The following is a 14,216-nucleotide window of genomic DNA, read 5'->3' as shown; positions in this document are numbered from 1 at the left end:
CGACTTTGCTAGCGATGGCTCTCATTTGCTGAGACAACAGTTCAGCACAGCCTTCAGCTACGTCATTTGCTACGACCTAGCAAGGCGCCATATTCAGTTACTAAAAGATAGAATTGTGAATCATTTACCGTCAAGAGTGACGTTCATCATTAATGGATAAAAGTTAAGTATCCAACAGAATTCAGAAAGCGGGCATAATTAAATTCCTTTTCATGTTCCAGACCTAACGTCAGTATAGTTCTTCCCTCCTCACGCCAGTCTGTGTGAACCAAAATGTGTGCATTTCGACCTCCTCTAGTAACACAGTGTTGAATATTTACTTGATGATGAAGAGCCAACTACTAATAGCAGATAAATGGTGACTGTTGTGTTGGCAGATCTTCTTCTTCTTCTTCTTGTATTCATGTGGACCTATATAGGACGACAGGGCTCATTTTGACTCTTTATGCAGGCTTCTGTTTCTTCTTAGCCCACAGATCTTTCATTTTCTGGCAGTGAGCAAGCTTCGTCACCTCTGTCCACTTTGGTCTTCTGGCCCCTGTGTTCTTTTTCCTGGTATAGGTCATTAATAATACCTCTTACAGAGTGATCTGCCGAACTTGTAACTGTGGCTGTATGGTTTTTAATGAAATTTCAAGCTTCTCCGCATCTGATTTCACTGTGGTGATCCATTTATTTTTGGAGTCTTTCCACTATCTGTCATGGTGTAGATCCCTTTGATTCTGCAGCTGTTCATGCAGGTTAAATGTCCATAGGAGAGCACTTGCCTTCTCCTCATATATGTAAATATGTCTTCTTGAAGATTATATAGCACAATATTGTGTCTGTTCTGTAGATAAGATCTACTTTCATTGATCATACTATTATTCTTAGGGTTTTCCATTCCCTGAGCTCTAGTTTACTATGTAAACTCTTCCTGTTCATCAACAGGCATTCAGAATTGTATAGTACAAAGGGCCTTCCTACTGAGTTGTAATTTTTGAGTTTAAGGTTCTTGCAGATGTTCTTGGTGTGCAGACCTAAAGCATTTACTGCATACTGACCAGCACAGTGCCACGAAACGGAATCAAGAAAGTGCTGACCTGTCTGCCAATGGAAAATGTGGGCAGCACCACACCTACAGGAAGACAAATAAGTGTTCACAGGCAGTGCTGAACTCCAGCAATGGGCAGCTTGTTAGTCACCCCAGTTCAGACACTGACTCTGAGAGAATCAGTACTGTGTATTAGGGAAATGATACTTAGCCTGTGTTCTGCAAGTAGTAATAATGAACAGTAATTATTTCTAAAAGAAAATGAACATAAATTAACTTGAGGTGCTGCTTACACTTCCTACAAACAAAGTGTCCTTCTAATATGAAAGATTTTTGTACAGATGATTTTGGATTCCTGCTTCCAGCCATTGCAGCTTCTCTCCTTCCTTGTATGTATCAGTGCTGACTCTCACAATAGTTGACACAACATCTGGCATGCGTCACTAATATTTCTCTCTTTTCTTTCAGAAGCACATTGCAACTAATTGTGTTCTTTCTTGCAGACTAGCCAGAATGGTATTCACATATTTTAATTCCTTCAAATTATTTTGTTGCAGTGCTCCTCTCATTAATGTGATTTCTATCCTGCCTCCTACACCACCTGCATGTACACCTCCAATTGCTGCTGACTATGATCTAAGGCAGTTAATTCAGTTTCAGAAACAACAAATGTCACAGTTGGTGATGACAGTCCAGCAGCTCATTCATGTGCAAGCTGCTGCTACATCAATTCTGCCACAACAGCCAGCCATATTCACAGCACCACCTCTGTGCGTCCAGCACAGTTCTGAGCGTTCAGTGAACAACAAGAGGGAGGGAATGAGTACTTTGCTCAGCTTGATACTCATTGTGCTACTCATCAAGTGCAAGGTACTGTGAAACTTTTTATTTCTTCTCAACATATGACACAGGAGTCTACTGCCTTCCAAAGAATTTATTCCTGGCTAGTAGGCCAGAGTTGCTAGTTTTTGAAGATTTAGTTTCCACCCTCATTATGTATTACAAGGATCAGGTGCAGGTTGCTGGAGCTCATTACAAGTTCTTTCAGTTGTGGAAAAAGCCAGAACAGACATAGTCATGTCAAACCCTGAAGATCAGTGACCCACTGATGGTATCACCAGAGTACTGCCCACAGATACATTGAAAATGATACTATGATTTATGATGTCATTACATCCAATGTGCCAGATACTAGGATTCATGAACAAATTATTGAACATTCTGATCCTACTTTGAAACAAGCATTAAAAATTATTGAACATCAGGACTCGTGTGATAGTGCTGTGAAAAGCTCTGTCACTTTGTGTTACACTGCAAATGGGAGCTACCTCAAACAGCTATGGCCTTGCAACCAACCACCATGTGCAAATAGGCCACCACACTTTGGCCAGAGTAAACAAGTGTCAATGTGTGTGTGTGTGTGTGTGTGTGTGTGTGTGTGTGTGTGTGTGTGTGTGTGTCTGCTGTGAAATCATGTCCCTGCTGCTTTTCCACATGTAAAAGACATTGCCTTTTGCAGAACGTGACTTGCTTTACTTATGGAAAGTCAGGTCATGTACAGTCTGTGTGCTTGCAAGAGTAAGTGAACACAGGGAGAGTTCTTTATCAAAAAACTCCTTCCTTGTTTGTGTTGATGCTGACTCCCACCACAGCCAACACAACACTTGGAGAGAGTCTACCACTACTGCAAGAACATTTACGTCCCATCTTGGCACATCTGGTATCTATTGCCAAGTTCTCATTTTCATTTGCTGAAATCAACTTCCCTAAATACTTGACTGCAGACTTTCACTAGAAAGCATCGTTCATAAACTTGGAACAATTGTCATCAATAATAATTTTTCAAAGCTATGCATTAACTGTGTGTCTGTTGAAAAATATATGTTGGCCGTATAAGGCATGTATGTGAGAGTGAATAGGCCAGTTAATTATCTTTTGTGGTTTAAATTAAAATTTGGTCAACTTGGCTCCTTTCTCAAGAATAATTGTAAATTCTTCTCATTCTTCTTTGTGCCACAATAGTACTAGTGGATGATTCCTTTATGCAATAGCTACGAAGAGTTCTCCGGGTATTGCACCTACATATATTAAGTTAATAATAAGTAGTCAGGATTTTATATTCTTCTCAAAACACTTTTAATGCTATAATGCATTTTCAACATAACACAGACCTTCCAGCTTGCTAATACCACTGCCACCTTAAAGATCATGAGTGCAGCTTCCATACAGCTGACCCCTGCCAAAAAAACATTACACATCAAAATATGTGGGCAAGAACGAAGATATAAAAATAACATTCCCAATTCAACAATATTGTAAAGACAGACAATATTATATTCATGGAGGCTAAACCTACTAGCTGTCATTTCTTTTACAATTGTTTTCAGAAATAATTACAAATATAGCAATAATGGCAGTTTCCAGTGTAATTATGATCTCAAATTTTTTAGAAATAGAAATGAAACAGGAATGGGTATGGGATTTGATTTCCAGAAAGCATAATTATTTTTCATATTCTTAATTTAATTAAAGACTGAATTACGTTATCAAATTTACAATAACTATAGAGTTATGATTTTGGTTCCATTGGTATATATTGTTAACTAATTTATATTGGATCCTCCAATAAGTGACAAAAAAGAGTGGTTTGAGAGTCAGCTACAATAATTCATCATGGAACTAATCAGTGCACCAGTCTTAAATGCTGTGCTGTAGTGGATCTATAGTCAGAAAGTACTGTCCTCTATACTCTTGGCTAACAAGACAAGATACCTGCAAAGGTGGAGCACACAGAGATTATCTTTCTTGTATCTGATCTTCAGTCCAGTTCCATATGATAATGCGCAAGTTCATTCCCTTATAATTTGCTCCAGTACACAACTGAAGAGCATGCACAAGAGTCCATCGCCTTGTATAAATCTCATTTGAATGGTGAAACTCTGAGAGCTCATCTCTAAATTTGACTTTGGAGGTAAACTGGACTGGTGGTCTTCACACTACAAGAAATGGGTCTAGATGAGAAGATCAGGGTGCCTGTCTATCAAATCATTTGCATTTTGGAAGTCCACAAGGGTGACTACCAGGGATGCCGCCATGACTCCAGGCAGACCCTGATCTTCACACTACAAGAACCGTCATCGTGTATGGACGTCCCCTGCAGCCACAGCCTCTAGTCCATCAGAGCATGCACACTCCTGCATCCCCCGCCATGGCTGCACTCCAGTTTCCAGCTGTAACCCCGCCATCTGGCCTGTGCTCTGACAGAAATGTCCCCCAGAAAACAACCAGAAGGGTACGTGTCCACCTCCTGCTGCCATGAACCAGATGAAGGAAGTGGTCCATCAGTAGTATGAGAGGAGGCAGAGGACGCAAAGGCCTCGACTCCATGGGGTCATCCTGTGGTGTCATGATGACATCGTCTGTGGCTGCTGTGGCCACAATGTCCTCTGGACCGATGAATCTGGGGGCAAAGAGACTGTCACGTAAATGATGATATTTCAGAGGTGAAGTTGATTTTGATGGCTGCACTGCAAACCATCTGGACCTGAAAGATGATACATCCAAGCATCATGTCATCGAACTATCTCATCTCGCACTCATTATTTTCTGCTGCTAGAAACCCTGTAAAAGGCATGGCACAAAGTGAAACTTGCGGCCTTCCTGTGGTGCCAGAGGCTGAGGAGGGTGGAGCAGTGTGCAATGGCAGTGGCCACTGAGCAGTTTCGCCGGCGATGGTCCATCTAATGGGTGAGAATGATAAGAGACAAGAACGATCCCTGATATGCGGAGCAAAGTTTGGCCACCTGCTGCTTGAATGATCTGACAAAATATTCCACTTTGCTGATAGACTATGGACCTCAGTTCACATCCCATGAGTTAGATGCAGTATGCCACTGTGTTCACAAAATGTTTCAAACTAGTGCTCTGTTCTATCCACTGTCCGACTTTTTGCCTTGAAGGTTTACCTGGAGTAATAATGTCTATGACAACACCTGAATTGTGCTATGTGACATTGTTGAGTTCATGGGCACAGCAAAAGAAAACTTGCTATATGAGCCAACCACAATTAACCGAGTGTTCCTAAAAAGTCCCGTAAAGTCTATGTGCACACAGTGCCATGGCAATTGTGACTTACGCCAAGCAGAGAATTTTTGTGGTGGTGCAGATTGATTTTCTGCACATGTGACACTGACATCATCTGTTCTATGTGGGCATCCATACCCTGCCAAGTGCACAATGTCGACGCACTAACTGTTTCATTCGAACAATCCCCCAGTGTCCTTAGTGAAGTAACTGCAACACTTCTTTTTGCAAAGCTTCAGGGATCAACACACATAACTGTCCACTGTCATTTTGAACAAGAATCACACATTTTGCACATCGGCATAGCCTTGCTGTACAGAAAGATTGAATAGCAAAATGAACTCTGTAGTGTGCCAATGAATGAGGCAAGATGTGCAAATGCATTTGAGCAAAATGTTCAAAACTGGATCAGCTTCTGTGGCCTGTGCAATTTTCTTATGGTTCAACAGAAAAGATAGAGGCAATTCAGAATCCTGAGCATCAATGTGGCAACAAGATGCAGCTTTAGCATGAAAGTCTATGTCAGGGACAATCGGTGTGAAAGTGCATCCGCATTACCATGTTGAGCTGCTGAATGATACAAAATCTCATACAGGTATTGAGACAACAACAAAGCCCATCTTTGCAATTTTGGGGTAGTTCGTACAGAAACCGGTTTCATCAGATTAAACAAAGAGTCCACCACAATTTGTTTGGCAGAAAATTTTACTTAGTAATGGATCACAAGAGTTTGCAATTTGGTGACACCATACACAATAGCCAAAGGCTTTTTTATTCAATTTGTGAATAATTACACTGAGCTTTGGACAACACTTCTGATGTGAAAGCTATAGGTCTGTCCTTATCACCAGTTCTGTGCAAAAAGCACTGCACCAGTTCCATAAGAGGAAGCGCCAACTTACAATACAACTGGTTTTTCAGGATCAAAGTGAACTAAGCATCAAGCACTGAGCAATGCATCCTTAAGTTTTTGAAAAGCTACTTGGCACTCATCAGTACATACAACAGGATGCAGCATTCTTGTAATGCTATACAACAATATGAACTGTTCAGACAAGTTGACATATTTCACAGATAACTAACGTCTGTGATCTGGTGCTAATCTGACCAGCTGAGGCTAGCAGTAGCGCTGTTTGTATTCGCTTCTTCCAGGTGTTGCTCTTGGCATGGTGCATTCCAATTCTGCAAACCATTGTCTGCCATTTCCTCACCACCTTCTATGCTCTGGTGTTCCACATCTTCTGGCATAGCTACAAGCACTGAAACGAAGAACACATCAGCCATACTTGGCTAACTCATGGTCATCTCCTTCGTCGCAAGAACCTACCTAGGTGTTGCTGTGGTTCTCACATGACTGTCATCCACATCTTGTTGTACTGCCCAGTTTTAGCCTCTCTGCGGTGGACTTTATATCAGTCATGGCGGCATTGTCTCCCAAACCCATTGGCAGAGTAGCAGAAAGGTTGAGTTAGTGTGTTGCAGAGTGGCTGGCTCATCCTTTTTTATTTTTGCAATCAGCCAGCCCAGGCTATCTGCTATATTATTTTAATACCTTCCACTACCTTTGCCTTTTAGTGTACATTCTCTCCTTTTCATTACTTTCTTTCATTTACTATTTCATTGTGCCTCCCAGTTAATTCTATGCCTTTTACTTTCCCATTTTCCTTTTGGGAATTTTTTTAACCAGAGACCTGTTTGACTGTGGAAAAAGGGATTGATGGCCCCATATTGTGATCCCTTTACTCATGAACCAGCCAAGAGCAATGTAACAAATAGTGCTACTTGCCATGTAGGTAAAAGAACTTTCCAATCCCTAAACTGAGGTATTCAGATAATTTGTAGAAACAGTGGTTAATGAGATAGGTTTTAATGTTCTTTTGAATTAATAGGGGTTCTCAATTTCTTATTTTATGTTAGATGTGATCCTGCTGAATATGTTACCACCATGGTATGTTCCTCCATTTTCAACCCTGGACAAAGAGGCAAAGTCTACATGAACATTTATTTTTATCACAATATGAGAGACAAAAATAGTGTGTATCACAGTGGAAACTATCATCAGCAACAAAAATCATTAAGGTGAAAATATGTTTGGAAGTGAACAGAAAAACTCAAAGATCATAAAAAGGTGTTTGTAAGGTGTATGATTGTCTGCTTTACGTATTATTTGTACTGATCGCTTTTGCTGAATAACAACTTTACTTACTTTAGATGTACTGACCCAGAAACTAATTCCATGAGACAGTGTGGAGTGAAAATATGCAGAATAAGCCTAATCTGTTGTCTTTAGGTCAACACAATGGGAGATGTTTCTATGGGCATGCTGAAATGAGATGCTTCATTAGCTTATCAATGTGTTGACACCATTTTAACTTGTTATCTAGAAAGGCCCGAACAAATTTAACACATTGTGCTTCATTCAAAGTGTGGCCATTAATTTTTACTACTGATGATAAAAGGTAATTATTGGTATTCTGAAACTGCATAATGTGAGTCTTTGATGAACGGGCCTACAAATGGTTCTCAGCTAACAATTTCAGACATCTCGCAATCAACTGAACTGTTTCTGCTAGGGTTGAATTTGGACCTCTGATTGGCATGCTTGTGTCATCAGCAAACATTGCAGCTCCTGAACTGCCCTTTAGAGTTACTGGAAGACCATTTAAGTAGGTTATAAACAAAAGCGGACCCAGTACTGATCCCTGTGGCAGTCCCCCATTCTGAGATTGTATCTCAGGCATGAAAATACTCTATAACATAGAGCAGAGGGTCTCATTAATAGAGGTAAAATTCTGTCAATGCAATAGGGATGCCATTAATGACATAAATCTTTGTAGTACAAAGTTGTGAGCTGCTCAATAAAAGGCTTTGGCAATTTTGAAAATATACCAACATGATAATTTCTGTTGTTTAATTGACCAACACTTCATTATTGTGGCCTTGCATTGCTTTCTCTCCTTTAAAAAAGCTTAACAAAGAGGCAGTTATTAAACTGTCTAGGAATATACTGTCTGAAAAATTTGTGCTATTAATGTGTTGTTAGCAATGATCGTAATGTCAACAGGACATTAAACCCAAGGCTTCTTTTTTTGTAGACATAGATTCCTTATCACAAAGGTATGCTTTCTTTATTCTAGTCCCTTCTTCCTCAGTAACACCATATGTCTGCAGTCAAACTCTCCAAACAAATTTTGCAGCTTGTAACTACTTTCAGTGATAATGAATGCAAAACTCTGGGCTTTCAGATTGAATTACATGTACATTTATTTTCTCCAATTCACATCACTCAGTGGTGAACATCCTCCAACAATCAAAAGTACTTCACTTCCACTAGCAGATCTCACGAAAATTGTCCTGTCAATTTTTGTCCAAAAGTATGTAAAAGAGCTATCATTGAGTGTTGCTTTTGTTTATTACTCTGGGAAGTAAGGATGCTTAACTTGGTTGCTTAATGGCATTAGTCTACTACTGTTGTCTACACTCAGTCACTTCATAGACTACCCAATAAACATGCACAGATGTGCTCGGTAGCTCCATCAGAAACTGCCTGAAATTTTGATGACAGAAGCAAGCTATTGTCGATAATGTGCTCCACACCAAATCTTGAAGCCTAAACACTTTGATGTCATCTGACCTACTGTTTGTGGCCATTTTGGGTCATATATACTTAAAGTGTTATTAAATTCAGTCCAGGTAAACAGTTCTACAGCTGTGGCTTAGCAACATCACAGCAGTTCCCTGTTGTTTAAATGTCGCAGAAGACTTATCATCAAGTCCAGTGGCGCCAACTTAGGGGGGGAAGGTACTTTGTGCCCCCCCCCCCCCCCCAAATAGTTAAAAGTAGGGTCCTCACTCCCCCCCCCCCCCCCCTCCCCCAATATTCAAACATGCATTTCTCACTGCTCTCTCCCCCTTCCTCATCCTTTTCTGGAAAAGTTGTTAAGACTTGCACATACAATTTTGCATAATGTTTGTGCATGATGAATATGCAATAGCTCGTACAATCGGTATTTTCTTTCCACTACTCCTCCAACCTCTGCATGTGACAAACTGTCATGACTGGGTTTGTCTCCTGCATCTGTACTATTCGCACACTTTTACTGTACGGAGGTATGCAGGGAAAGAAAGCTCACCATGAGCTCGCAGCACTTTGGCTGCTAGGATGAGCTCCACTTCTTCCCACAGCAACCTACTGGCAGCTTGTAAAAAAAAAACTAATGAGTAATAGTCACACTGAATTTGATGGTGATCGCTAGAAGAACTAGGTAATGTTAAAGACCCTTCATTCATTTTTGTAAATTGTATTGACAATCAGTAGGTACAACACCGCACAAATCCGCACCGGCTCCAGGGATTTTGTTGCTCTGTGTGAAAATATCAAGCGCCCCCCCCCCCCCCATACCCTTTTACGACATAGTCAACTTGTCCCACAATATATTTCAAACATGACACCTTATTTTCACTTATCACACTCATTCATCTCTTTGCTGCCTTGATATTAAAGACATATTCACAACAGTCAGTGATATGTTTACAGTGCAATACATTTTAAGCAATTTTTGTTGGAGGACACATTTCTTTCGTAAATCGGAGCACACTGTTTCTGTACCATAGATAATTTTCAATAAGACCCTTGATTTTATAAATAATTTGTATTTCCAATTTATTCTCACATTCCTCCATTTACGCAAGACGGATTTGCCATGCCCAAACAAAAATCTGCCACCCTGGGTGATGGCATGGTTCGCCACCCCCCCCCCCCCCCCTCCCCCGCCCCCTCCCTAGAATCAGTCTTAACAATAATCAACACTATTGTTACATGGCTACTTCTTGTTAGGCGCACAGTACTGTTACACAGGCTGTAATTTTTCCTCCTATCTATGTAGTTCTCAATTCGTTCGAGCAATCAGTCATTCATGATAGGGAACACAGTCATAGCTAAGTCACTCAAAATGATTCAGAAATTTTACTTGTTATAATGAAATCAGGCGATGTTTCTTCTTCTCTGCAGGCTCATGCTTTGCGTCAGTCTGCTAGTCTGTACAAATACAATGATTATACAATGCTCCCAAAAATATGAGGCAGTCGGGAAACCTCAGATCAAGCGGATATTTGGCTTTCATGAAGTTTAATAATCCAAGAGCTCCATTACTTCTTTGGAAGGTTAAATTCAGATTTGTATCCAGTCTTTCGGAAGTTCCCTTCTGATTAACAACTACGCAATATATCGATGAATATCATTAATTCTCAAATGTCAAATACACACCTTTGTATGAAGGAGCAATATATATATTTCCCTTTTAATCGTACAGTTCGTATCAGTTATCTTCTGTCATAAATCTCAATAATCAGATTACAGTTCTTCAAAACCAAGCTCAGAAAAAAAGCTTCCGAGATTGTCTTTGCCTAATTATTCTTTGTAGTGCTCTCTCTGGTGGTTGTTAGGCTAATTGGCACACTCATGGCATAGCTATTTTATGAAACTATTTTGCACATGGATTCTGCGAGTATGAAGATAGAAAATTTGTAAACGTCACTCAAGGGTAGAATTGTAATATCTCTTTATATTCGATGAATTATTCTGATACAAGGCCACAGCTAATGTTGGCAACAAATGTAAATATTCCAGAACTGGGCATCACCAGTAGTCAGTTGGACAACTGAACTGTGTCACAGTAAGACTATTTTAAACTGGACAGTAAGGAACGAAAGATTAACAAGTTTATAATTAGGAAGAAATGTGACAATGTGGCAAGTGTTAGCACCACTAACACTGGGTCTATCTCCACCATCGCTGTGTGTGACAACAAAGACACAGATAGTGATGGAACTGTGGTGTTGACAAAAAACACTGTTCCCAGAAAAAAACAATGCTGTTATCAGCCCTCTTGAAAACAGCAATTTGCATGGATCGACTACAATAAGGTAAAAGATATAATTTTTTGCAAAATTTGCAGACAAATGTTTGAAGAAAATCGTTTTCAGTTTTCTCACAAAATGGAAAAAACTTTCATGGAAACTTCTACCCCTTTCTTCCAGTCTGAAAAATCAAAGTTGAAAGTGCATGAAGCATTGGGCTGCACAGAAAGGCTGTACTGAAATTCAAACCTTTAAAATCGAATGTCAACGTATTTAGCCAGATTTCCAAAGAAAAACTGACACAAACGAAAGAAACCGAGCTTGTTTACTAAAAATCATATCTTCCCTCCAGTATTTAGCAGTGCAGCGGCTTGCAATACGTGGGCATACTGATGAAACAAGTAACTTTGAAGGTGTAATAAATTGTCAGTGTGAAGATGACCAGCTACTTTTAATATGGCTATAGTGGGAAACTTAAAATGACCAAAATTTCATTTTGCACATCATGGGATGTCCATTTATAAGTCATGCAAAATATTCTGCACTCTTGATATCCTGTATTTGTGTAATAATAGCAGATGAAACAACAGACATAGTCACCAAAGAGCAATTTAGTATCTGTATAAGATTTGTTGATGTTTCGCTAGAGATAGAAGAATATTTTTTAGGGCTATACTCTATATCAAACAGAGCCTTAGGTGCGGTACTTTGTATTATTATCAACATTTTAAGACGATTTGATTTGCCTACATCTAATTGTAGGGGCCAAGGCTTTGACAGTTCAGCTAACATGGCCGGCTTATATAATGGTGTCCAGACAAAGTTTATGGAAATGGAGAGCTGTGTTTGTGCACTGCCTTGCACACTGTTTAAATCTAACACTACAAGACACTGTGAAAGCAGTTCCAGAATGTCAAAATGCATTGAATGTTATGAAGGACTTAATACATTTTGTGAGAGATTTGCCTAAAAGATTAGATCTTTTTGCTCACCTGAAGGCAGATGCCTCTACAAATTTGAAACCAATCTGCCCAGTATCTTACGGACCAACTTGTAAGACAATGTCTTCAGTTTTGTCCAACTATACGGAACTTCAGGAATTTTTTCTCGATGTTTCAAGAAATGACAATTCAGACACTGGGGCCAAAGCAAATGGCTTTTTGATTAATATGCAGACATATGATTTCTTTTTCATGTTACCACTTTTGGTAAAACTGTTTGTAGTGCTATGTTTGTGGTATCAATGTGACCAGAGGAAATCCCTAGACTTAGAAGTTACAAGAGTGGATATCATCTTATTGGCCTTCTCTATTAAATTTATGAGAAACAATTTTGAATCATTCTGGGGTGAAGTAACTTCAAAATGTCAAGATATGTATGTTGATTCCCCAAAATTACCCTGTAGAAGAAAAGTAGAAGAAAAGAAATATGATGACTCCACTAAATGTTTCTACAGATGAATTGATGAAGTATGTGACAAATATAGAAGATTGTATTATGAATCATGGTTCAAAACTCAATCATTCATGTTTTGTAAATCAAATTGTTATCGCCAAGAAGAAATTGATTCATAGAAAGATAAAATATTGAATGAATGTTTGAACAGATATAGACAAACAACACTTGCTTCTCCACCGAAGCATGTTTCATGAGATTATCCAAAGTAGTGAGTCCACAAATGTTAGTTCATTGGATGACATAGTGAAATCAAAACATAAATAAAGTTGAAGAAACATACCTTAATTTTTGTTTTGTACCACTACTGACCTATACTCTGACTGAAATGACATTGTGATTGAAATTTCAGCGAGTCAAGCGGTAGAGGCTAGTCGCCAGCCAGTCGTAGTTTGTGAGGATAATGAAAAATGCAAATAGCTGAAAATCATGCAATCTTTTTTTGTTTCATGAAAGTTGTTATGCTGTGAGGAGAATTTCCCAAGAATATGATGTCAGAACTCACAAGGGAAAGTATGCGTGCCACCACTCTCCTTCAGCACTTGTGGGAATTCCAAGCTCTCTAAAATGACCTATGCAACGAGAATTATATGGAACAGCACATCACATTCTTAAATTCTATTTCAGATTGTTTTGTAAGTAAACAAAGCAATTTTGTTCCAGTGACACTTAATTTTTTGGTTTTCCAAAGAAATATTTGGTTTTAATGGATTTTTAAAATTGTTGTGTGTGGAATTGTATAATGGCAGTTTTTTTTTTAGGTTATTGCTCCCAAACCACTCTGTATGCTGAAGTCACAAATGAAAAGATTTCAGTCTAAGAGCCTTTCTGTTTCCATCTTCAATCAATACACTGGTGTCATCTGCAAATAGGTACTACATTTGACAGATAACTTTGGTTTGGAGTGTCGAACATGTAGATGGAAACGCAGTCCTAAGAAAATTATTCTTGGCCCCCCAAAAATAATTTTGTGACTTGATCAGAGGCACTGACTTGAAAATAATCACTTAGTATGAAGTCTGTAATATCTGTTCCAAATTTTGTAATGTTCATCAGATTGAATGTAATCACCTAAACTAACCACAAGTGCACACCAAGACTATGAATTCACTCATTTACATGAATAGTGTCGTAAGCAGCTGCATTTTCTGTAATTCAAAATTTTAGAGAGATGTGCAAAGTTTATAATGTAGAAGAAAAATTTATTTTCAATATGGCATATGACTGTTGCATTTATCAAGTTTTGAAAAAACAGAGACTGTTTTTATGAAATTAGTTTTTTCATAATTATCTAGATAGATATGTTTGAGCAGTTGAATTTTTACATGACTACTAGATGTCAGTTACATTAATAAAGCATTGTAATGAAATACATTAGAATTTAATTTTTATAACAGTATACTAAAGTGTGATTTTTCCAATTTTTTCAAAAGTTTATAATTATTGTTGGAATCAGTTATATTGTCTTCATTAATTCCATCTATTTTTTTCCACAACTAATTTTTTACATGCTATAGTGTTTATGATGTGCCGGCATCATTATGAAATGCATATTTTAGCATTTTTTAATTTCTAGTTTATATTCTCAGTAAAGCCATAAACAACAATAATAGAAATACAAAGGCATAATACAATAACAGCAACAAAAACTATTTTGACATAATTGTTAACTGTCTGGCTGATCAGTAATGACCACTGACCTCACTATTGGTATAAACATATCCAGGCAATAGCAGCATCACCTGGTGAGGAATGACTGTCAGACACATGCAAAGTGTGTGTAGCA

General features: G+C 38.7%; 1 long non-coding RNA gene across 1 annotated transcript; it reads left to right on the top strand.

The window, feature by feature from the left end:
* The first annotated feature begins 1,693 nt into the window (after positions 1 to 1,693).
* On the top strand, positions 1,694 to 13,699 carry LOC126334707 (uncharacterized). The gene is made up of 3 exons (XR_007564772.1): positions 1,694 to 1,903; positions 12,887 to 13,065; positions 13,192 to 13,699. It is a non-coding gene; the product is annotated as an uncharacterized LOC126334707 (long non-coding RNA).
* The last annotated feature ends 517 nt before the right edge of the window (positions 13,700 to 14,216 follow it).

The sequence above is a fragment of the Schistocerca gregaria genome, chromosome 1, assembly GCF_023897955.1.
Source record: "Schistocerca gregaria isolate iqSchGreg1 chromosome 1, iqSchGreg1.2, whole genome shotgun sequence".
Lineage (NCBI taxonomy): Eukaryota > Metazoa > Arthropoda > Insecta > Orthoptera > Acrididae > Schistocerca > Schistocerca gregaria.
The sequence above is the reverse complement of the archived record's forward strand: the minus strand, read 5'-3'. Positions and strand labels throughout refer to the sequence as shown.